The sequence below is a fragment of the Phoca vitulina genome, unplaced genomic scaffold, assembly GCF_004348235.1.
Source record: "Phoca vitulina isolate PV1807 unplaced genomic scaffold, GSC_HSeal_1.0 scaffold9, whole genome shotgun sequence".
Classification (NCBI taxonomy): domain Eukaryota; kingdom Metazoa; phylum Chordata; class Mammalia; order Carnivora; family Phocidae; genus Phoca; species Phoca vitulina.
Window position 1 is genome coordinate 40,003,301 of NW_022589712.1, and position 26,427 is coordinate 40,029,727.

The following is a 26,427-nucleotide window of genomic DNA, read 5'->3' on the forward strand; positions in this document are numbered from 1 at the left end:
GGGATATTTAAAATAAAGTAAAACTTTTTTTCTTTATTTCATTGTCCATTGATGACAATGAATTTTGCTTTCCCACTTGCTCTAGGGCCTCAGCATTGATAGAGCAAAGCTACTCTGGAGGGAGAGGAAGAAAACAATCTTTCTTGCACCATACTCTACAATAAAACAGGAAATACTTCTCTCCAAATTTGATCATTGTGACACCCCTCTGCAATTATCAACTATACCACAATCCAAGCAGGAAACTATAATGATTTCAGTTTTATTAGAGATAACATATTTTAACACATTATATAAATTCAAACATTACTCAGTGATGTTGTAAATTACTTCTATTGAAAGTAATTCTTAACATATTGGCATATGTTAAGAATTATAAAACTGTCTAGCTGAAATCCCTTACTCTCCTGGAATGTATAACTCAAATTTAGTTGACCTTTTTAGCTGGAATAATTCTAATTTCTATGTCACTATTTGGTCATCTCTGGAATCCCATCTTTATTTTTAGCTCAGACATACTGTATATTCCCTCTACAAAAATGTCGGTAATGCTCTGTGCCTACAGCGGGTACGATACCAAATGACTACTATTCCAGGATGGGTTCCGCTTTATTAAGCCTCCAGACAGTAGTGTATTTGGAATATTAGTCAGAACTTGCTGATCTATTAATTCCCAAAAAATCAAGAAAAAAGAATTTTCAAATTTCACATTGTTAAGCATGCTGCTTGAGTCTTTTTTCTCCTTATATGTACAGAAGTTTTGATATGTTCATATTCAAGTCTATCAAGCTTCAAGTATGGTTTCTACCTTTGATGTCATATTAGACAAGATTATAAAAGTATTCACCAATCTATTTTCTTCCAGTTATGTCTCACTGTTTTTTTTTTCTTCTTTAATCTGATAGATATTTGTATATTGTATGAATAAAAGATCCAACTTCAGAGTTTTTCCTAACATTAACCAACTATTGGAACTGTGTTCAGGTAATAGTATTTTCTCCACCAACATGAAATGCTGTCTTTATTAAACATCATCTTATATGCTGAAATCTGTTTGGGGAATTTTCAAGCTTAGTTCCTCTGAGTCTCTATTTTAGTAAAAAGTGCTATACCATCTTAGTAGTTGCAACTTTATAATCTTTTTTAATACTTGGAAATGAAATTCCTTCTTCATTATTCTTTCTCAAAAATGTGTTTTCCCTTTCTTCCACATGAATTTTAAAAATCATTTTGCGAAAATTTCGCTAAAAATCTCTTTGTTTTTAAATGGAATTGCACTAATTTTTGTAAATTAATTTGGGGAATCCAACACCATTACAATATTTGCTATTCTCATCCAGGAATACAATGTAAATCTCCATTACTGCTAATCTTATTTTGTGTTTCTCAATAAAATGTTATTATTGTCTTCATTTAAGTCTTACACATTTCTTATACAGTTTACTGATAGATTGTAATATTTCATTGCTGTTATAAATGGGATTTCTTCATCATGTTTCAGCTGTTATAGAAAAGTCAACGGATTTATTCACACTTATCTTTTGTATGGCCACTTAACAAAGTTTCTTATTCTAATAGTTCTTCAGTTAATTTTCTTGGGCTTTTTAGTAAAAAAATGTAAACATTTTTAAGCGAAAAAGATGTCTCCTCTTTTCTAATAATTATAACCTTTGAGAGACACATGAGTTAAACTGCTTTAGTTCTAATCAGTTCTACCACTTACTAGCTGTGTGACCTTGGCCAAGTTACTTAGCTTCTCTGGGCCTTGGCTTCTTGATTTATAAAATGAAGATGATAATAGTTCATATCCTAGGATTGTGAAGGTTAAATGAGTTAATATTTGTAAAGTATTTAGAATAGTTTCTAGCATATATAATAAGAACTTTAAAAATGTTAGTCATTTTTAAAATTTGTTGTATTGGCTAGAATTTATAGAGTGATGTTAACTGTAAATGATGAAATCGGACACCCAGTAAGCCTCTAACATTTTTCTGTTTTCTTGAAATTGCATTTTCACAATTTAATAATATCTCATTATTTCTAAATTACTATGTTGTATGTATGTGTGTCTTATTAAAAGAAATACAGTTGCATTTTATCAAATGTTATTTGGAATTCTATTAGGTAATAAAAAGGAGGAGTTCTATTCTTTAGCCTATGACTATGAAATTATTTTAATAAATTTCCCAATATTGAACCACTTTTACATTCCCAGAATAAACATCATTTGTTGTATTATTCTATTTTGTTGATTTCTACATTCCTATATCCAGTTGAATCAATGAATTTCTGTGATTCTCTTTTTTGTCCTACTTTTATTAGTGTTTGGGGGAGGTTTTTTTGTTTTTGTTTTTTTTTAGTGTTATGCTTTTTATTAAATGAATCAGAAAAATGTTCATCTCTTTTGTAGAGTTCATAGAGAATGGGATAATGTGTTCCTGAAAAAAAATGTGTATTTTCAACCACTGATTATAAATACCTGATGAAAACAAGATACTTTGCTCATCTAAACAGGATATTTTAGCTCCTGCCAAATTTTCCTACCCAAGCTGGTCAAGAACATAGGCTTAAGCATCAGACAAAATTAGGCTCAAATCCTAACTTCACCACCCACTGGCTAAATGTGTGCACTTGGCAAGGTGCATTTTTATCACAGGGAAAAATCATACTTTCCTTACCTTCCTCACATGGAGTTTTTTATGAGAATTACAGGAGATTATGTTTATAAACCACTACACACTCCACCCACAATAAAGACTCAATAAATTATTTTATGTTAGTCTCAATTTTTCTGAAATACAAAATTAAAGTTTACAACTTTATTTGCTATTTTTTCTTAGTATGGAAATTTTAGTTATATATATATATTTTAGTTATATATATATAAATTTAGTTATATATATATAAATTTTAGTTATATATATATATAGAAAGAGAAATGTTTTTGATAAAGTTATTGGTATAAATTGCTTCCTAATAAAAGGTACATTTCAATTAAGACATGTTACTCTCTGCAGTAATAAATTTAAAGGTGGACATGAAAGTAAAAATGCTCTGATAACACATGAAAATGAACATATTGCCACTGTCTACATGAAATTACTATGGGTTATTAAAAAAAAAAAGTTGTACTGGTTTTGAGAAAAACAAGCAATGAGCCTAAACCAAATTTAATGTCTTCCACTCTTTCCTGTTCCCTTGGAGCTTCTTGTTCTCATGGGAATCTGAGAGTGGGAGGAGAATGTTAGAACCTTCACAAAGGCTGAGGCTTACTCCATGTTTTCTGATCAGCCATCTGAACGGCAACAGGGCGGTCAGTCTCTCTCTCTGGCTGGCAGAACGCAGCACTAAGAGATTGAAGTGGCCTCAAATATAAGTCCTACCAACATAACAGAATTTTCGTGAAATATTAAGATTGCAACATGAATGTAGCCTCATTTTTAAAGGGCCTGTGATAGATGAATATAAGCATATACAGATATAAATATAGATACATACAATATATATACTATATATACATATGAGTATATGCAGAGATCTATATATATATTCATAGTCACCTGCACAAATGGGTGTCATATATATATATATATATATATATATATATACATCATTGTCATATATATGTTATTTATAAATATGAAATATGTGATATACATGGATATATAGACACATATCACCAGCACAAATAAATCTGTTTCTCAAAAAAAGAGTATTTCAGATTTATGTATACCAATCAGTGTCATCAAGAAATATTTGCTTGTATTTACTATGGTCTCTGAGGAGATTAAAATTGACCCAATAGGTAATATAATGACTTTCTCTTCTGTTTTAAAGGCTATAAATTTAAAACATTATTTTGGTTTGCTGACTTCCTCTGCTAAGAACAACTTAAATAAGCACAGCTAAGAATGTAAATATCAAACCAAGCTCGGTCTCTGTACTAATCACTGGTCTCTGGCAAACACAAGATGAAAATGTCTATCTCAAATTCTCAGCATGCATTATTTGCTATTAATTTGACAATAACAATAGATTCTATTAAGCTGCGATTAAACTGTATTGATTTGTTTTCTAAAATAAAGACCTACCACCATACCTCTTGTTGGCTGTCCTCTGACTTTATAGTAACAAAGATATTTTTAGGGACATCCTCAACAGCAGGATTGATGGATCAAAAGCCTACCTACCTCTGTCTTTCTGCCCCCTGTGTGGCCTCAATAACTTGATGGTTCCCAGCTTCCCCCGGAGTTCTCTTGATCGAGTGCCTTTCAGTATACTGTGATCCCTGAAAGAAACAAAGGGGAAAAAAGATTTATTAAGATTAACATCTCTCATTCCTTGTCTCTTTTGGAAAAGAATAAATGGTCCCTGAGGCAATAACACTGTCTAATTTAACAACACAATGCCACACAATTTTAAAACAACATTCATTGTTATTTTTTCATTCCTCATCCTGATTTCTTTTTTATACTCTTCTGATTTATAGCAGGAAGTGGATAAATTTCCTTGAGTAAGCAGTTCAATACTCCCTTATAAATGTGGAGTGTTTTTCTTCTTATTTGTTCACTGTTCAAACTCATCAACTGTATTCTGAGCAATCTGTCTTCTGTTTTGCTTCTAAGACTGGGTAACAAGAGCAGTCACACACATTCTTACTAAATGGTAAAATCAACAATACAGGAAGATATATATTTTTATTCAGCTTTTCAAATTTCCATTGAAAATAGATTCATGAGCTGAGTGACAACCTTTCTCAAATGTGTGATTTTTTTTTTTACTTTTTTTTTTTTTTTTTAAAGATTTTATTTATTAGACAGAGAGACACAGCGAGAGAGGGAACACAAGCAGGGGGAGTGGGAGAGAGAGAAGCAGACTCCACGCTGAGCAGGGAGCCAGACGCGGGGCTCGATCCCAGGACCCTGAGATCATGACCTGAGCCGAAGGCAGACGCTTAACGACTGAGCCACCCAGGCGCCCCTCAAATGTGTGATTTTAAAAGCAATAAATCCCCACAGCAGTCCATCTTTGAATTCCAATGCCAAGGAGCAAGGACATTGTCTTTCCCATAATATTTGGAATTCTGGAAGAGAAAACAAACCCCATAAAATTCAGCCTGCATGTAATGCCTTGAAATCAAGAGGTAACTTGAAAACTTGCTGTGAATAGGCATCCAACCCACTTGCTTGGTTTTCCTGTTCATATCCTTTTCAGTACTTATATATCAAAAACCCCTATTTTACAACTAATAATACAGAAAACAACTTGGTTATTTTCATTTCCACATATATTCCTGATGGAGGTGGCTACAACTGATCACTGGGTGAACCAGATCCCCTTTTGCCTGGGCAGTCTACATATGTGAGCACATGGTAAATGCCTAGTTGTCCTAGATGAGAGCACCATGTTTCATGTTACAGAGATTTATCTGTTCCTTTTTCTACAAAATGTGGGGCCAGGAGCATCAATATTCCTATGCTTGTATGTGCCGCCTAACTTGACGAGGGTTATTCAGGGCAGGAAAGAGTCCAGGGCTGTCTGCTGTTTTCTCCTCTCCCCTCTTCCTCATAAACCACCAAGTTCTGTCTACTTCAGGCTCAGAATGATCCTCAGCTCACCCTTCCAATTCCATTCCCACAGGCCCACACCTTCCTCCACCCGATCAGTTCTTAGAGATGTTAAGACACCTCTCACTAGGTTCCCTCGTTTGACACATGCCCCTTCCAGTCCATATTGCACAGATCATTCATGTTGGGACACTCACTGAACTTTTCATTTGTATGAACCCCAAGAATTACACATAGTGGAAATACTGAATCATTATTCTCAAATAAAGTATCTTGTCTCCCAAATGCCAACAGCATTATGCTAGCCATCTATTAAGGTAGTTTTCAAATAATTTCACTATTCTTCTCTTTCCTTTGCTTTCCATATTTCCTCACAGCTTACAAGTAACCCAGCACAAGAAAGCACTAAGGCATTGTAATAAAGAGGCAGAAGCAGTGACCTTAGTTCTAGTTCCAGCTCATCCATTTATCAGCTGTGGACTGTGACGAGTCATCTCCTTTCTTGTTAAGTAAATGGCAGAGCCTTGTTTATCAAATGGGGATGGAGATATTCATCCTGCTTATCTCTCTAGGTTGTTCTGGGAATCAAGGGTGATCCCATACAATAAAATACCAAATGTGCAATACTGCTATTACCCTCCCTGAAGAACTGCAGAGATAAAAACTGTGCTTCTTGTGTGTTAACTCTAGATTCAGATTGGGATCCCAGAAAAGGTAGCTGTGATCACACTTTTAAGTCTTGCAGCTTCCCTTTGGGACTGTGATGTTCTAAAGAGTTTTGTTTTGGCTTCCAAAGGGGGAAAAATACCAAAGGAATCATACTCTAACATATTTGGATTTCCAAGACACGCTGAATCTAAAGAGGAAAGAAAGGGAGAAGGGGCTCAAAACAGTGACAAATTTTAATTGGCTAAAACTACCGGAACTAAAATAACCCAACTCTCATTTGTGGCACAAATGTTCATGCAATCTCCTTAAAACCCAGGTAATTCCTCCAGACATTACTGGACCCTTTCCAATATGAAATATTTGCCTATTCTCTATCATTGTGTTGTAGGTTTTAACTGGAGAATGTGGAATGTGTATAACAGGATGAGTTTGTTTGGCTTCTAAAGAGGAAATACAAAATATCAACCCAAACACCACTTCATATATAAACAGCACTGCAGCCTCAGTTCAAGGATGTTTTTATTTTAGACTAAAAAAAAAAAAAAAAAGGAGGGGGGAATATATTTGAACTCATACACCTAAACAAACCAAAGAAAGTGTAGAAATTAAGTATATAGAGAGAAGTGCAGAGTGATAGGAATAAAGACCACAGCTTTATTTTCCTAAAATTTGGTGAGATGAATATTAATCAGAGTTTACAAAGTTTAAATTTTCCTTTGAATTGCATAGATATAATCAGGTAAAGAAAATAACCCTCCACGAAGTATAATTTTTCTTGAAATTATTGTTGCATATTAAGAAGGATCTATAAGTGTGTTCATTTATTCATTCAGATACTCAAAACCAACATTTACTGAGTGCCTTCCATGCATGAGACTTTGCACAAGATGTGGTAAGATGTGCTGGTTTGAACCCCTTGGCCATATTGGGCTAGCAACAAATGACAAAAGAACGGCACAAATAGGACATATAAAAAACACCCTGCTCTTCTGCCTAGAATGCATATCATCCTTTGCTCTCAGTAGCAGACTCTGGGCCATCTTTAAAGGATCCCAACTCAAACGCTGCTCCTTTTGTAAAGCTCTTTGGAATTGCTCTAGTTTGATACTAATCATAAGCCCTGACACTAAATCACTTCGTTCAAAACTCTCTGGTGTGCTAACCATGGTCAGCTTTGCATTAACAGCACTGTGTGTGACAATCTTCCCTAGCAGCCTGTGAACATCTTGAGTGGCAATGTTTTATTCATCCATCCACAGGACTTAGCACGACATACTGTAAGTACTCAATTAGTGATTACTGAATGGAAAATTCATACATCTTTACTTGCATAAGAAAAAGATACATCATAACTTTAAAATAAAGCTTTGCAAATGTTTTATGTTCACTCTTGCTCTATTTCTAAAAAGATGAATTTATACATGAATGTGAAAATATGGAAAACTTGTATATTCATTTATAAACATCTTTACAATAAAATTAGCATTATTCTATTCAAATTCCTTTATTTACTTATTCTTATAAGTTTCCCTCTCATTAACTCAACCTATTCTCTCCTATTTTTCCTACTATATATGCTTGATTTCCTTTTTTTTAAGATTTTATTTATTTGAGAGAGAAAGAGAGAGAGCGTGAGAGAGAGAGCACGAGAGGGGTGAGGATCAGAGGAAGAAGCGGACTCCCCACTGAGCAGGGAGCCTGATGCGGGACTGGATCCTGGGACTCCAGGATCATGACCTGAGCCAAAGGCAATCGCTTAACTGACTGAGCCACCCAGGCGCCTTATATGCTTTATTTCTATAACAGCTTTATTTTATTTTATTTATTTATTTAAGATAGGGACAGAGAGACAGAGATAGCAAAAGAGAGGATGAGCGGGTAGGAGAGGGAGAAGCAGGCTTCCAGCCGAGCAGGGAGCCCAATGCGGGGCTCTATCCCAGGACCCTGGGATCATGACCTGGGCCGAAGGCAGATGCTTAACTGACTGAGCCACCCAGGCGCCCCTCTATAACAGTTTTTAAACCAACCTGCTAACCAAATCCTTGGCAACTGCTGTACCTTCAAAAGCTTTAGTAGCTATTGTACATACATAAAATTCTAAATAACCTGTTTCATCCACTCATTCAGTCAACAAACATTGTTGTCTACTATGTGGGAGATACCACAGAAGAAACACAGACCCTTTCAGGAGAGAGAAGGTTACAGCTAGAGTAGTTGATAAGAAATATCCACCAATGACCAAAATCAAAATGCTACCTAAATGTCATATTTTTAATTTATCTGAAATTATTAAACATTTTTTGAATGAAGCCTTGGTAGCTGAAGAATGAATTAAGAGGAACGGATGAAAATTACTAAGAATCAGAGATCTACTCATGTTTCCCTCTCAGTTAAGACAAATAGTTAAACAGCCAGCTGTCCTCTTAGATTCAAGTCAATGTTATAAACATTTTTAATAGGCAAAGTAAAACCAAGTTTTCTAATTAGAAATGTACTGCCTGCATTGTACAACTGCTTTTATATAGGAATTTGGCAAAGTTGATCAACTTTGTCTTAAAAATGTTGACACACTCTGCCCCCATAATCCCACTGTGAAATTCCCTTGACCCTTCTGGTTCCCAGGATAACTCTCTTTTCATTTCATTGTCAATGTCACTGCTGCTGGGAGGAAGAGGAGACAAAGGGATTTTAACATTTAATAAACACGTGTTCTGTGTCATAAGCCTTGCTAGACACTTAGCATTTTATTCCATTTCATCATCACAATTAATCTACCACCTAGCGGACTTTTTTCAAAGCTTAGAAATGGCGAGATACCTCCCCCCAAGGTCTCATAGCTAATAAGTTACGGAGACAGGATTCAAATTCAGTTCTATCTGACTCTAAAGCCTATGATGGATCCACTGTGCACCATGATGCCTCACAATATTCTTGGGATATTTTCTTTGGGGACTTTTTCCCTATATTATTTTTCTCTTATGGCTGAACAGTAGTTCCAAAATAAAATAAAATAAAATAAACAGTAGTTCTTTAACACTTATTGTTTTGCTTCAAAGCTCTAGGAAATACGAATTTTTTTGGAGAATTGATCCAAAAACAATTCACTTATTCATTTCCTTTCATTTTTCTTTTAACCACTTCCCAGTCCTGCACATCTCGTACACACACACACACACACACACACACAAAATATATATATATACCTCACATCTCATACTGAAGAGAAACAACCTCAATGCCAAGTGCCTGCTGAATTTATCTTACACATTCACAGAATTTGGGTGGATGTAAAGAAGCATGATTAAAAAGGCTCCCTTCTGTGGACTATAGGCCCATAGCACAAAATAAGCAAACTTAGTTATATAAATGATTTCATAGTTTGCGCTCTCTTGCATTCTCTCATCATATCATTAGAACCTGAAACAAGTCTGTTGTGAATACTGACTGAGTTGCCCTCATGAAATAACATGGAACTTAAAGTATTCTGTAATGATCGAGAGCACAGATTCTAAAGAAAAACTTTCTGATCATAAATCTTCACTGTGTACATTTGGCCCCATTACTTAACCTTCCTGGGCAGGCCTACACTTCCCCACAGGTAAAATAATCTTAATAATAATACCCATCACATACAGTTACTGGGAGGTTTAAATGGCATGGGTACTTAATTGAAGTTAAGAAGAATAAAGCCGGGTACATACTGTGCTTAATGTTTTAGATTTATTACCACTCTTCTATAACTTTGTATAAAAATAAATAGAATGCTCCTACCAATGATACATATGATAAAAAGAGCAAAATGATCACATATAAATGGTAAGTAGCTATAAATAAGGCATCTTAGAAAGACATTAAAATTTTCTATGTAGTATTGATATAAATATCCAAGTAGTCCTCTAATTGACTGGCTTAGATACATTAGTGAGTGTGCATTATGAGTGTAAAACAAAAATCTGTGTGAAATTCTTGAGAGGAATTTTTAAGCTTTTAAGTTTTTGTTGTTGTTGTCGTCATTGTTGTTTTTAAAGAATATAGTTCCCTGAAGGAATATAGACCTAATGCCACAAAGAAGCTTCCCCTTTGTCCCCACGGCAGCAGGCAGTTACAGCCCAAGGCCAGAAGCACTAGATGGAAACGAAGTGGGACGAAGGGACATAAGGTTCATACCACTTGCCTCTAGCTGGTCAGTGTTAATTATTTCTCAAATCTGACAGCTGCACGTTCCGTTGCTTCACACTTTAGCCTTTGATGCGACCATGTGCTATTCCAAGATATTGAAAGGGCTCAATTCTGGCCTTCAAAATATGTGCCTGGATCCTCAGGAGAAGCCGGTGTTCAACACAGGCAACTTTAAATCCTAAAAGCAGAACTCAGCCTTCTTAGGAAAGCTGATTAGTTTTGACATTTTATTAACTCTCCTGAAGAGTCATTTATGGACTGTGTCAAATATTAAAAATAAAATAAGATGTGGGCCTGGTGAATGATCTTCTGACTCGACCAGACCAGAGTCAGCTTGCTGATTTTTCTCAAATGTAAGTATTTGCTTTGGCTAAATAATGTTAATAGGGAAAATTACATATTCCACGAGGCATAAAGAAAAATTATTTTTCCATTACCCAGAAACTTACCTGGCAACTAAGCCTGAAGGAGGAAAAAAACTGGAAAGAACGTATTTGGAATGAGAACTCTAGCTGCGACAGCTACCGGACTTGCTCCCAGTTCATGTTTAATTAAATTTACATCAATAATTCCATAAATTGCTTGCATGTTCATAGAACATAAATTATCATCTTTGATTCTAAGGTCAAATACTTACTGCTAACAACCCTTGTGCCTCTTAGGGAGGCTTGGCCCCCTGCCAAACTGTACTACTTCGTCCATGGGGGCGGGCCCACTACTGTAAAACTCCATGGGGGCTGATGCACCACCATGGCCCCCAGGTTGCTCGGCAACAACCCCTTATGACTGCTCCACGGGGACTGCTAGGCAATAGTAGGGCTGAGTCTGACCCAGCTGCTCCCAGAGCACTGCTTCTCGAGAGGGCAGGGTAACAGGAGGCCAGGGGCCCTAAGTGACTAATTACATAATCTACACATTTCTCAGAATGCTCTCCAACTGTCGCTAAATAAAAATCAGAGCAGAGCTAGTTCCTCCCCTGAAGGGTACTCTTGAATGTATCCTTAATTTAAACTCTATCCCTGGATCTTTAGAGAAGCTGACAGAAAACTAATGCATCAGAGCCAAAATCTGTGGCCAAAAAAGTCTATTTAAAAAAGCGCACACACGCATAAAGGAGGTCATTCTTTTTTCAACCACATTTAAAATATGGCTTTCAAAGCTTTCATAATTTCAAAGAATTTTGCTATTTAGATATCGTCTGTTAACAGACCAAAAAATGGGAAAAACATAAGAATTTTACAAGTCTGTTCCTAACATATTTTAACACATAACTCAAAGTACAGCAATTTCTAGGAAAGACTTTCAATTATAATCAATAGTTAAACCCACATTTACATCTTCAGTTTCAGTGTCTCCTTCTACATTCAACAAATCTAAACTGTCGTATTTTTCCATCTATATCCAACCTACCTCTTAGGACAAAGGCCTAATCAATCTAAAAACCTTAGGACAAAAGCCTAACCAATCTAAAAACTTACACATCAGTGCATGAGTACAGCTTTGCCCCAATCTTCCCTACTGTCCCTTACATCTCTATTGTAGAGGAAGAGGTAGGTGCTCCGAAAGACATGGGCTTGCAACCAGGACACTATAGATACAAATAGGATTCTGCTACTCCACTAATTCAAAACCATCAGTCAAGTCCAAGCTATTTAGCATGATATGTAAGGCATTTCTGAATCTACTTCCCATCACACTTCCAGCCACATCTGCTTAGTCCACCATGTGATTTAATTGTAGTTCCCTGAACACCTCACGCACTCTTAAGTCTCTTTCCTCTTCCCAGGACACATTCCCCTTTGCCTGGCAAACTACTGGTTATCTGTCAAGATGTAACAATAACATCACCTCCTTTGAGAAACTGTCTCTGATTTTAGCATGACTCATAACCACCTCTGAGCATCTTTATTCCTGATTCACACTGCTATGATGGCATTGGTCATACTGTTTCACAGTTATTTACCTACTTCACATTAGCCCGTTGTTCAAAGGCTAGAACCTTATTCTATTCAACCTGCTTTCCTCAGTGCCTGGCATATTCCTTAGCATTAAGAATGAGTTTATAATATAGTTTAATAATGAGAAAATTGTGCTCCTGGGCAAAATGGTAAAATACATGAGGATTAGGCATTTTTAACCTGTTAATTAAACAATTTACTAAAAACCAAAAATAAACTAGTCTCCTGACTTTTGGGCTAGTCTTTTTCTCCCTAAACTATGATGAATCATTGAAGGTAAATAAGCAGATACCTCTGCATTGATACAATCCATCCAGTATTATGGCTAAAATAATCAGATTGCATGTGCCCCTTTTGTTATAATTATAATAACATGAAACTCAGTGGAGCTACATGGTCTGGCAACCAAATCACTAAAAGCTGGTCTGGAGCTGGTCTCTGGGAAGATAATTTCCCATTCAGATTAGAGACTCTTAAAACAGCTTTCGCAGAGGGGCACCTGGGTGGCTCAGTCGGTTAAGCATCCAACTCTTGATTTCAGCTCAGGTCATGATCTCAGGGTCATGATCTCAGGGTTCTGAGATTGAGCCCAGCGTTAGGCTCCACACTCAGTGGGGAGTCTGCTGGAGATTCTCTCTCTTCCTCTCCCTCTACCCCTCTCCCCACTCATGCGTGCTCTCTCTTTCTCTCTCTCTCAAATAAATAAATAAATTTTTAAAAAAGTTTTCACAGAAATCTTGGAACTAAAATACAGAAGAGAGTATAAAAGAAATTAACTAACTAAAGGACAAATAAAAAGCAAGGAAAAGTTATTCTAATTTTAAAATTTCCTAAATAATAATTCACAAAATTTTATTTATTCAACATCTCTGTTTATCAAAGCACTAATTTTAAAAATAGGAACATGACCAAACAAAACACAAAAGCTCACAAATGTTGCAACCAGTGTAGTATCTCAAAGCCTCTCAACCTCTTACCTCAGCACCACCAGAGATACAGGCCTCCATTTTCGAATATAACAATGCTTTTATGATTTTTCCATAATAAGTTCACATATATGTTTATGCAACCATATTGCCAAATACTTTGATATTAGCAGTAACATGACTGTCTAGGTTAACCCATGCAACACAAACTCTAATCAATGGAAATCTGAATTGTGAGCCTATGAATTCTTAGTCTATTAAAAGTTTGTGGGTTCCACACACTGCTAAGGCTGTGCACTTCTGAAACTAGGAAACTTGTATTCTTGGAAGTATTTATGTGTCAGAAAGTACTCACAACCACGTGATAAATTTTGTATATCAAAGCAGTCTTACTTGATAGTATATATATTAAAGCATATTTATATATTAAAACAAAATAAACACATTATGAAGTAGAATGTGAAATTAATACTTGTCAGATGAGTATAAAACTTCAGAGAAACTGCCCTTTTCTATGGAGCACTTTGAGTTATGCCTCTAGATTTCTGGGAATTTTTTGGTGGAGAAGAAGGAGAACAATTTGACCATGGCAGAGCAGAGTTGGGCCATCACTTCCTTTGTTCTGGATAAGACACTGCTATTAATACAACTTACGAATATATTAGTTTTGTTGGACAAACACTTGACAATACCAATTCATATTGAATTGGCTATAAACCAGAATCCTTTAGTATTTTTTAAACCAATTCTACTAATAACCATTTTTTCTCTATCTGGTTTCTTTTAAAAAATGCACACCACTCTTGTATTTATCCTCATCTAAAGAAACTGTCAAAATAATTTTTGACTCAGAGTGCAGCACTGATTATATGACTCCCTACTCAAAAACTTGTGAGAATGCAAATTAACTATAAATTTAAGTCCAAAGTCTTCATGCCAGCATTTAAGATTTTTCACCATAGCTCCAATGTATCTTTCCACCCTTATCTTCTCCCAGTCCCTAAATAATTCTACATAGCTCTGTCCCACTCTTTTCTGTATTTGTACCTTTGTTTATGCTGTTTTCTCAATCAGGGATATCTTGCCCATTCGTTGAAATTCCATCAGTCTTTCAAGGACCATCCCAATTACTACATATTCTATAAAGTCTTTCTGATTAATCTTAAAGTTTATCTTTCTCTTCTTTGAAACCCCACAGCAATTTTTAGTTCTTTTGTGGTCCTTACTACTGTCTGCCTTGCAGGAAAGTTGTGTATATTATCTTCCCCCACCTCCTCAAAACAGATGTAATTCTAAGCTTCTTTAGAAAGGATGGAGTCTCATTCATTCCTGTATGCACTATATCACTAACCACAAGTACCTGAATCCAAGAGGGTACTTTTTAATAGATACTTGTTTATTTGAATTTAGTTAAGTATTCATATCAGAGATGCATGTGATGGGTTCCAAAATTCGTTAAAAGCTTTTTCTATTATTATTTATTTTACTTTATTTGAAGATTTTATTTATTTATTTGACAGAGAGAGAGCACAAGCAGGGGGAACAGCAGAGGGAGAAGGAGAAGCAGTTTCCCCCACTGAGCAGGGAGCCTGACTCGGGACTCGATCTCAGGACCCTGGGATCATGACCTGAGCTGAAGGCAGATACTTAACCAACTGAGCCACCCAGTCACCCAAAAGCTTTTTTTTTTTTCTTTTTTAAATACCATAACACTTTATTTATTTATTATTTTTAAGTAATCTCTACACCCAATGTGGGGCTTGAACTCATGACCCTGATTGAGAATCATATGCTTCACCAGCTGAGCCAGTCAGGTGCCCCCATAAAAAGCTTTAATGAAGGACATCCATAAGCATCCAGAGAAATGAACCTGAAAATGAATGGGCACATGCAGCACTAAAATATGGAACTATAGACTCTAATAGAATAATTCAGGTACTTTTTTCAATATACTGATTTCATGATGAAGAACTGAAATCATATTATTCATATTAGTATAATCAAGTTGACAAAAAACTGAAATCTGAAAAGATTAAGAGACTTCTTCAGGGTCACATGACTAATTAAAATCTGAGTTGGCCTTACAATCAAGCTTTTTAATTTCTAGTTTAGTTATAAATTCTACTGTTATCTCCCAAATCATGTGTCAATATGTTTTCTTTTTTTGTTGTTAATATGTCTTCTTAAATGTTAGCTGCAAAAATATTTGTGTAAAGAAGGATTCCCTTATTTATTATTTATCTTCAAAATATTATTTTAACAGGCAGAATTTAAAATAAAATCCATTAGTGATGATTAAAGAGGATTACAACAAACAAAATTTATTTATACAAAGCTTAATTATTTTGTAACTTAACTACAAAGAATAAAGAATGAGGATATTAAAAATGCTGCTAAATAAATGTCATAAAATCTATGCACTAATAACATTTACAGTCTTTATTCACAAGACAGTCTTACAAGTTTAATCAGCACCCGTTTGTGCTTCTGTTTTGTTTTAACCTGTGTGTCACCAGTTTGACGGATAGTAAAAATTTCATCTTCTCAACATCCATTTCCACTTTGAGAAGCTTTCCCTCCTATATTTACTCCATGTGATTCAGTTGTTTCCAAGAATAAAGTTGAGACTCAGATCTTACAAATCTGAGCTCCAGATGCACCTAGCCACAGTGATTCGTTCAGAAGTGGTACATGACTCAAACCTGCCCCAGAAGACTTACTACATTTTTCCAACCCAGCAATGCTTAAAGAGTGAGTTCATGATACAAGTTAGTCCATCTTAGGACTGGTGCCAAAGCTACTAGGTAAAAATACTTTTTTCTCCTTGAATTTAAACTTGAGAATTTAGGCCAGGAGCTGTTGATAACTATTTTGTCACCAAGCAGAGCATGAAGATGAAGACAGGTGATATATAAAAAGAAACTAAGGGATTTCAAAAATTTCAAAAGTGTAGACTCTTTAAAGTCATTGACTTACTCTACATAGATAGCATAGATAGCATCCTGGGAAACCTCTCAGGTCCAGAAAAGCCAGGAAATTTGCTCATGTTTTTTGGGAGTATAAGGATCCCTCCAGTAATTTGCATAAACAAGAAGATAGGAGGACATTAGGTCATGAAGGACTCAAAATAGATGAGGCTGTGAAGTTGCTGTAGTTATAGGGGAGAAGGTGGTCAGGGACTAGCCAGAACCACACAGAGTTCTTAGGTTCTTCACTGACTTGTGCTGATGGAAACATGGAATCCACTGCAAAACATCTTACTCCAAGCAGTAAGAGTATGGAGCGTGAAAATAGATGGGTCAAAAATCAGCCATCCCAGTGAAGCCACAGGACAAATGTAGGTATAAATCTTTGGATTGGTGTTTAAAAAAAAAAAAGGAATATAGGGTGCTATGCCCAGAGAGTTTCTGAATTTAAAGTTGTAGGAAGGAATAATTTCATATGATAACAAGTCCAGGGTGTGGCTACAGAAATGGTTGGGTGAGAAGTAGTAAAGAAAAGATTACTGATTGGGTTGTAGAGATCAAAAACTGAGAGGTCGTGGTGTTAGATGTAGATATGAAGTCACCCAGATTGAGGACAGAAGGCTGGGAAAAGATGACCAGTCACTAGAGTGTTCAGTGAAGGAAGGGTTTGTTCAAGTGGAGAGTTGATGATAGGAATGAGCAATGGTAGAGGGCAGTATAGCCAGATGGCTCAAAGAAATTGGGATGAGTAAAAGAGGGTGGAGAAATAATGGTTTAGAGGTGGGATATGGATAGATGGAGGGCATGTGACCCACCTCTCTACCCTGAGATTCATGAACTTTGGAATAATAAACAGTCTCCAACAGAAAGAGCTCAGAGGAAGTGAGATACCAAGTTTCATGGACAGGGCAAAAAGTGGAGGTAAAGAGGAGTTTACTGTGATGGAATAGGTGTTCCAGAGGGCATGATCAAATGGTTTTGAAGAAGAAAAATAGCAGAGATTAGGTTAAGGAGAGACAGCACAAAGCATAATAAAGTTTCAAGGCAGAGAGAAAAAATGAGTAGACAAAAGATAAAAACAGAGGTTTGAAGCATTAGAAAATTATTTGTCTTTCAGGACAAAAAAAAATTTTATGTTCCAAAACTGGTAATATGGGAATTTAGTAAGAGCTAGCAATTATGATATGGGGCGTGGAATTCCTTTTCCTTCTGGGGTGAGGTGGTGAGTGACAGATGTGGATCAAGGCATCTTAGGGAGACAATCAAAGAGCCTGCAGTCATGTGCAGGAACAGTGGCAAAAAAAAGTGTGTGAGTAGAAAGTCTGTGGGACTTCACAATAGTAGGGACAGCTATAAGGAAGGTGGGCTCCAAGGAGGTACAGGAACGAGGAGCCATGGGATGGAATTCAAATCAGTGGAGAAGGAATCAGTTATAGAACAAATGGATTCAAGACAAGACTGGCCATTAAAAAAAAATAATAATAATAAAGGCATTTCCCCTAGTTCAGTACCTACTAAAATAAATTCCAAAGGATTAAAAATTTAAATTAAAAAAAAAATCCAAAGTACTATAAAAAAGTAGGTGAATATTTTATAAGTGGGAAGGTTCTTCTCAAGCTTAACAAAACAAGAAACTATACAAGAAGAAATGATAGCTTTGACATCCATAAAATGTTTAGTATTCTACAAAGCAATGTTCCCTAAATAACTAATGGCAAAAAAAAAAAAAAAAAAAAGAAACTGATTTAAAAATTTCAGTGTAAGGGGCGCCTGGGTGGCTCAGTTGGTTAAGCATCTGCCTTCGGCTCAGGTCATGGTCCTGGGATGGAACCCCGCGTTGGGCTCCCTAGGAGCTCAGTGGAGAGCCTGCTTCTCCCTCTCCCTTTGCCCCTCCCCCCCGCTCATGCTTTCTCATTTGCTCTCGCTCTATCTCAAATAAATAAATAAATAATTTAAAAAAATAATAAAAATAAAAATTGCAGTGTAACAGACACACAAGGAGTTAATAATCTTATCAATAAAAAGTTCAAAACAAACAAAAAAGGATTAAAGGTAGGCAAAAAATATAAAAAAACAACTCAGAAAAATTAAATTAAAATATCCAATAAACATATTAACTAACTAAAAATAGTCAAAGAAATTTGATCAAAGAAATACAAATATGAGCTATCTTTTCCCACTGGTTTCTAAATTTTAAATTTTTGAAACACTATTAGTATATTAGTAAAAATGTTATTTAGAGTATAAAACCTATAGGCCCTCTGAAATTTTGCGAAATGTATCAAGTCTTTAAAAAGTGAATATGTTATGACCTACCAATTTTATGTCTAGAAATTTATCCAAAGGAATTAATCAAACAGGTATGTAAAGTGTGTAAAAATTATGAACAAAGTTATTTACTATGATATTGTTAATAAAACCAAACTTGGAGACATTCTGCATATTTACCAATAAGGATTATTTAAAAATGTAACAGAACACTATGCAGCCATTAAAAATATAATTTGTTGCCTAGGAAACATATATTGAGATGATATATTAAGTGAGAGATAGGGTGTCTGTTACATCAGTTTTGGTTTTTTAAAGCTACATATGTGCAAAGGATTTTATAATTCTTGGTGGAAATACCGGTAGAGACTATTTTCTTCTTAATGCAATTCTGAAATTTCTTGATTTTCACTGCAATGTATATTACCTCAAAAACACTTTAAAAATTTTAAAGTTTAAAACTTAGTAGTATTTTAAGTGGCAAACATCACCTGATCTGGAAATAACATGCACAATAACTCATTATAATATAACAAGGGATAATTGACAAAAAAAGATAAGATTGAGTAAGAATCTGTGATTCTTGGTAAAGAATTTACAATAGCAAGCACATATTGTTCTTGGAAAAACTGAATTCTACATTTGAACATTGCTAATATTTAAAGCAATGTATTGTAATGGATTGGGTATGTTTTTCTTTTGTTTTCTCAATTCTCAAATCAATGATTACCACAGGATAGAGCAGAATTAGAATGTACCCATTTGGTAAACTGGAAAGTGAACTATAAGTTCACCTAGCCAAAAACTATTTCATGGGTCACTTTACATAAGAAGGAAAAAATGCTAGTTTTTAAAAAATTTGCAATAGGTTACAATCCGTATCCCATTATATATAAAAATATAACCTTATAAATGTACCAAGACTGGAAGATAATCAGTATTGAATATTAAAACTTAAATTTAAAAATCTTTAAATGTTCTTAATTACATAATGGCTTTATGATAAATAATATCTGAAAGAAGTTAACAAATAAAGTAAACTTTTAACAATCTTTTTGTAAGATAATTTGAGATGTTTTTAGATAAAACCTAAACTGTTGTCATTATACAAAATCCTGATTTCATTAATCCATATTTCAAGTGGATCATATTGAGATAAAACCAACAAACTGAAGAAATGAACCCATTGACTATTAAGACCAATAATAATTATTGATACATATTATAAAAAGTTTTCAGCAAATTAGGATAAAATAGGGTACTTATTTAAAGTTGGTAAAAATAAACATCTATGAGGAAAAAAGTGCTTTGTTTCCCCCATTTTGCAGTTAAAACTGAAAGGTTTATATGTCTTTTCAAAAGATTCAAACTAGAACCCAAAACACGGACTCCTCAGAGTTGGAACAACTTATCCTGGGTTTTACCTGAATCTTAATATTTTTTGGCAAAATTCCACAAACATCTCAGGGAGCGGACCCATATCTACCCTGTGAGGAAAATATGTCTCACTTCCCCCTGAAAACCTGCTCCCTCTCTCCCTGAAGCAAACAAATAAAAATTTCACCCCCCCCACCATGTTGTAGACTGGTCCCATTTCTGCACTGTCAAATCCATATGGTACAAATGAATGGAAAACCTGAAATGACCTGGTGTAGACCAAACCTGGTTCAGTGGTACAGGACTTTGACTATGTCAGGATACAGTGGATACACTGCCGAAGTTATCACATTGCTTTTTTGTAACCATCTTAACAACTAATACTGAGGAGGGGCACAGGACATGTGTCATATTCAGCAGTGACAGTTAAGAATGTCCAATATGGAAAAAAAAAAAAAAAGAATGTCCAATATGAGGGGCACCTGGCTGGCACATGTGACTTTTGATCTTGGGGTCACGAGTTAGAGCCCCACATTGGGTTTAGAGCTTACATTAAAACAACAACAACAATTAAAAAAGAAAACTAATAGGGGGCTAATTTAGGAAGATTGTAAAATGAATAATATATTAATGAAAAAATAAATGTTTTAAAAAAAGAATGTCCAATATGAGTGAATGAGCTGAGTATTTCAAGTTAGAATGGCAGGCTGTGAATCTAGGCACCAGTCAAACCTGGCTTTTTATCTCAACTCTGCCACTTTCTTCACCTACTTATTTAGAAAATAGAGCCATAAAGCCAACTCCACAGGTTGGAGAATAAATGAAATATGTGAAAGCACCTAGCCTGGGCCTGGTAAGCTGCTCAGTAAATAGAAGTTTCCGTCCCCGGTGGGCGCCTGGGTGGCAAAGGCAGTTATGCATTGTTGGTTGTTTGCAACTCTTGGTTTCGCCTTAGATCGTGATCTCTGAGTCGTGAGATTGAGCCTGCATGGGGCTCTGCACTCTGAATGGATTCTGCCTAAGACTCTCCCTCTTCCTCTGCCTCTCCCCACTGTGCTCTCCCTCTCTCTCTAAAATAAATAAAATAAATCTTTAAAAAAGAAGTTTCCATTCCCTTAACGTGTATAATCATTTCCACTGAAAGAAAATATAATTATGGTCCCTTAGAAAAATTTCAAGCTTGTGTTACAAATTGAAAAATACATGTTGAAGGCCTCTACTTTTGTTCTAATCCCATTACCTCCTTTGGAAATCCGCTCCATGAATTATCTTTTCTGTACCTTCAGCCTCTTCCACACTAATTACTTCTTCATGGCTTCTAAAGAGAGAACCAAGGCTCTCCTTGAAACGGTAACTAAAAATTAATTTGACCCTATGTCCTCACCCCCACTACCCACCCACTTTTTTCTTCCGTCTTTTGGCTATAATCCTAGGATGAGTACTCAACACTGGCTGACCCCATTCCCTTACTTTCCATTTCTTGCCCAATAAAATCTGGCTTCCACCTCCCGATCATAAAACTGTTCCTCTGCCTTTCTACTTGTCAAATAAAAAATCCTTTCAGCCCTTCTTCTACTGGGTCATCTCATGAGTATGACCTATTGATCATGCCACACATTTTGACGCTCTACATACCCTTGTTGCTATGACAATGCCCTTTCCAGTTTCTCTTTTGGGCTCCCAGGAGGTAGCTGCAAGGGACTTGCCAGCCACCACCAGAAGCAGGAGAGAGTCATGGAACAGATCTCCTCAGAACTAGAAGAGTATCTATAGCCACAAATACACAGTTTCATGGCATATTAGAAAGATGTAGATTATTGTAGATCTCTTTCTGAGTCCCCCCAGAAAGAATCAGCCTTGTTGACACAAGATGTAGAGTTGCTTTTTATTTTTGTTACTTCTTCTGTACTGCAATGAACACAATTATGATAGATATCCTTTTTCAGGGATGTAGAAACTGAGGCAGAGTGGTTTCTGTGGAAGCCTTGGACTTTATAACATCTTTTGGTTTGATGGACCCTTTATAAACCTTTAGAATGTGAAAAAATCCATCATATCTACAATCTAGCTTTTTATTAGATTTCAAGGCCTCTTTGGGAAAGGCAGACAAGAGGGGTTTATTTCAGTGTTTTGAAATTTAATAGTGTATCTGGCTTCAGAGACTCCATGAGAGAAACACTTATTTTCATCTTTTAAATAAATAAACATAATAAACTAATATAATTGCATGAGTTGTAAGACATCCTTAGTTACACGTGCACATGTGTGTGCACACACATACACACACTGATTTCTAAAATATTGTTTTCAGGGCACCTGGGTGGCTCAATCGGTTAAGTCAAATCAACTCTCGATTTCAGCTCAGTCATGATCTCAGGGTTGTGAGATCAAGTCCCGCATCAGGCTCTGTGCTGAGCATGGAGTCTGCTTAAGAGTCTCTCTCCCTTTCCCTCTGCTCCTCCCCCCACTCACACTTGCCCTCTCTCAAAAAAAAAAATAAAATAAAATATATATATAGTTTAATATATATGTAGTTTATATATATATATATATATATATATATATAGCTTTCTTTTGAGACATATTAGCCCAGCCCATAAAGATTAGTCTAGAAGTCTAGAAGTAAAGAACGATATAGTCATTTAAGTAGACGCATGTTTGGGAAAATTGCTTAACTCTTCCCTGTTTTCCATGGTTTTATTCCTAAAACTATCACACTCGACCTCAGTTTCCTCCTTTATTTCACTCAAAAAAAATGAAAGCCTTAGAGTTAACCATGATGACTTCCATATTCCCAAATGGGGACTCTTTTTCATCAACGTGGTAGATATTAGGGCTTAGCAGAAAGTAGGGACTGTGGGAAGGAAGAATTTAAGAGGTAAAAGAAAAAATTTAGCTCCATTTATTTTCCCTGTACATTCTCCTAACAGTTTTCGAGCACTCTTGGCTCCAAGACTACATAATCTCAAAGTGTCTCCATATCCTTGACCTTCCTTGCAGTCTGAGAAATCCTATTCTAACTGATCCAGGATTCTAGGTGAGATTACCTCCTCCTGTTCAGGAATATATACAAATCCAAATTATTTTATTCTTATTTAGACAGCTCTGAAATTCTTTTCTAACTAAACATTCCAACTCTTGGACACCATCATATTTTAAAAATAGGAGTGAATGGAGGACACAAATCCTCTCTGACTTATAAAGCCTACAACATACACCATTCCTGGGCATAACACTGCTTTTGCCATTGAGAACTGAAATAATTTATCTTACTTCAGTGAAAAGTAGACTATTTGATTTCTCAAAATCAATTGTATTTCCAATAAAAAAAATTAATAATAACCACTTTTGGCTTTCTGAGTATGTTCAAATTCTTAACCTGAATTCTTTTTATGGAATGTCACTAACTGATAATGACTTATAAAAAGTACATACAGCATATTAACATGAAAATTTCTGAGACCAACAAGATTCAGAAGAGCACTGTACTAATGGCAGCTTTGTTTTGTTTTGTTTTGTTTCGGCGGGGGGCGGGGAGGCAAAGGAGAGGGACAGAAAGTCTTAAGCAGACTCCACACTGAGTGCAGAGCCTGATGCAGGGCTGGATCTCATGAACCTGAGCTGAAACCAAGAATTGGACACTTAACCAATGCCACCCAGGCACCCCAATGGCAGAAGTTTTAAAACAGGAATACAGGAGCCCTAGATTTATCCTTAATACATGATTTTTGTACATATCACAAATCAATCATGGGCCTTAGATCTCTATATCTAAGAATAGACTATGTTTAATTATTATTTAAAAGAATTATGAGGCATCATGGCTAAGGAAGCTTATTTTATTACAGGATTTATAGGGGTTTTTTTTATATTCAGAAAGAAATGATCTTTTACTCAATTAAAATCTTGTATTGAAGGAATAGAAAACCATTGAATTTACTACCAAGCCATTCAGGTCTGAGTCTCATCAACATTTAAAATGCAATTTTCAAATTGCTTTCTTTTCCATTTTCAATGGACACTAAAGGAAATTTAGTCTTCATTAAGCCTGATTTACACTCCTTAAGCATTAAAACAAAAGAAATCGGGGAGAGGTATGAATAGGCAGAGAACAGAGGATTTTTAGGGCAATGAAAATACTCTGTATGATATTATAATGATGGATGCCTGTCATTGCCTGTCATTACACATTTGTCCAATCCCATAGAATGTACAAGAGTGAATCCTCAGGTAAACTATGGATTTTGAATGATTACAATGTGTCGATGTAGGTTCATCCATTGTAACAAATGTACCACTCTAGTGGGGGATTTTGATAATGGGGAAGGCTATGCATGTCTGGGGGCTCAGAGTATATAGGAAATCTCTATACCTTCCTTTCAATTTTGCTATGAATCTAAAACTGCTCTAAAACAACTGTCCTTAAAATATTTTATTTCTGAAAAATACTACTTCTTTTTCAAAATTACTTGAGCTCTAAATTTGAAAGGAAACAAAGTGTTTCCTCTCCCAAACTTCTCTCTACATATGTATCAAATAATATATGATCTAGTAAGAAACACTTATTTCTCCAGAATTTTCTACATTTCATAAATACATAACTTCTACATAAAAATCATTCTATAATGCTCTTTCAAAGTTAGACATGTTTATCATACAACCCAGCAATTTCAAGTCTAAATATCTACCCAAGAGAAATGAAAACATATATATCCACTAAGATTTGCATGTAAATGTCATTAGCATCATGGTTCATAATAGCCTCAAACTGAAAACAATCCAAATGTGCACTCACTGATGAATAGATAGACAGAATGTGGTATATCCATACAATGGAAAACTATTAAATAAAGAGGAATGAAATACTGCTACATGCTACAACCTAGAGGAATCTCAAAAACATTATGCTAAGTGAAAGAAGCCGTAAACAAAACACCTCATATTGTATGACTCCATTTATATGAAATGTCCAGGAAAGGCAAATCTATAGAGACTGAAAAGAGATTAATGGTTGCCTGAATCTGGTGTGAGAACAGAGATTAACTATAAATGGACATGAGGGACCTCTTGGGTGTGATGAAAATGTTAAAACTGAATCATGGTGATGTTTTTACAACTTGGTAACTTTTCCTTAAAAATCACTGAAAGGGGTAAATTTCTAAATATCTAAATTTCTAGTTTAAAATTGACTAAAGAGGAGAAAATTTGTTTAACACAAATGAAATGTGACACATTTTTAAATATCCTGCATAAAGCATTCCATTAGCCTTCGATATTTTGCTATAGAAAGATGTGGTAAAGATAAGACTAAAATCAACTACTGAAGACTTTCCTCCCTCCAAAAAATCATACTTTACTTCAAAATTCAATCATTTTATCTTCCAGAATATCTTTTTAGAAAATGAACTCTTTTGAGATAGTGTGAACAGAGAGGCATTGACCAGTATGGCTTATATTAGCAGGAAACAAAAAAAGATTTTCAAAAATGCTGGTCTAACCAACCTTGATCCAGAATCTATCTATTCCATTACACTACTTTCTGTGAGCTATGTGGCCATCACATCTCATTTTAATAACCCAAATTCTGAGCTTTCTGAATACTAAATCCCAGAAGGATTTTTTAAATGTGTAGCAATGTCAGTATGAAGAAAGGCATCTTGTAAAGAGTGGAGAGATGGATTTTGAATCTACATGAACACAAAGAGAAATGCAGTGCTCATAGTAATTCTTATCCAATACTTTTTCGGTATCCAAACCATTAATTGTTTTTAGTTTTTGATTATTTTCTAAGTGGATGTTTAAGTGGTCTTCCGCCTTGGATCTCCACTTTCCAGTCCTGCAGACTCTGACTAATAATACCTGCTGGGTTGAGGAGGGGGGTTGTTTTTGGCTTTTGTGGGTTTTTTTAAGTGTGTTTCCCGTTTGTCCCGCTCATGCCAAGCGCTTTCCAAAGGAACCGAGTTCCGCTGAGCTTCCTGGGATGAGTTCTACGAGGATGGGCCTGGCCTGTCTCAGCCTCACTCAGCAGAGAGCCGGCAGCGGCAGCTGGGCCATCTTCCCCAGAAGACACTTCCAGGTGCTTCCCCAAGGGATTGCAGCAGCAGCAACGAGGACCCACGCCCTCCATCTCCTAAGCCCCTGAGACCACTTTACACTCGGGTCCCTCGCGGGCAGGGGTCCTAGGCTTGGGGAAATCCCAATAGCTGCAGGGGACCCTCAGGATCATCCGGTCTAATCAGTCCCATATTTTGCCAAAGAATGAACGGAGACTAGTGGAGTGAGGCAAGTTGGCTAAAGCACAGAGCTCGACGCTGGCAGAGCGGGTTAGGGCTCGGGTCTCTGCCGAGCGAGTGGCCGCGAGTTTGGAACGCGCAGCCCAGGGAAAACGACGTGGCGTTGCGGGTAGAGAGACTAAGGGCTCAACAACTTATGACAGGAGGTCACTAATGTCCACCTTCAGAGCAGAGCCGGCAAAAAGCAGGTGACCCGACCTCCCTAGTTACCCCTGTTGACCTAA

At 36.0% G+C, this 26,427-nt stretch overlaps 1 protein-coding gene across 6 annotated transcripts in view; it reads right to left on the reverse strand.

The window, feature by feature from the left end:
- The window catches only part of PKIB (cAMP-dependent protein kinase inhibitor beta), a 139,799-nt gene that overhangs the window by 72,453 nt on the left and 40,919 nt on the right, over positions 1-26,427 (reverse strand). For all 6 annotated transcript variants that reach the window (XM_032407967.1, XM_032407966.1, XM_032407964.1 and 3 more), the window contains exon 2: positions 4,191-4,288. The gene's annotated coding sequence lies outside the window, so the exon portion shown is untranslated. The remainder of the gene's footprint in view (positions 1-4,190; positions 4,289-26,427) is intronic.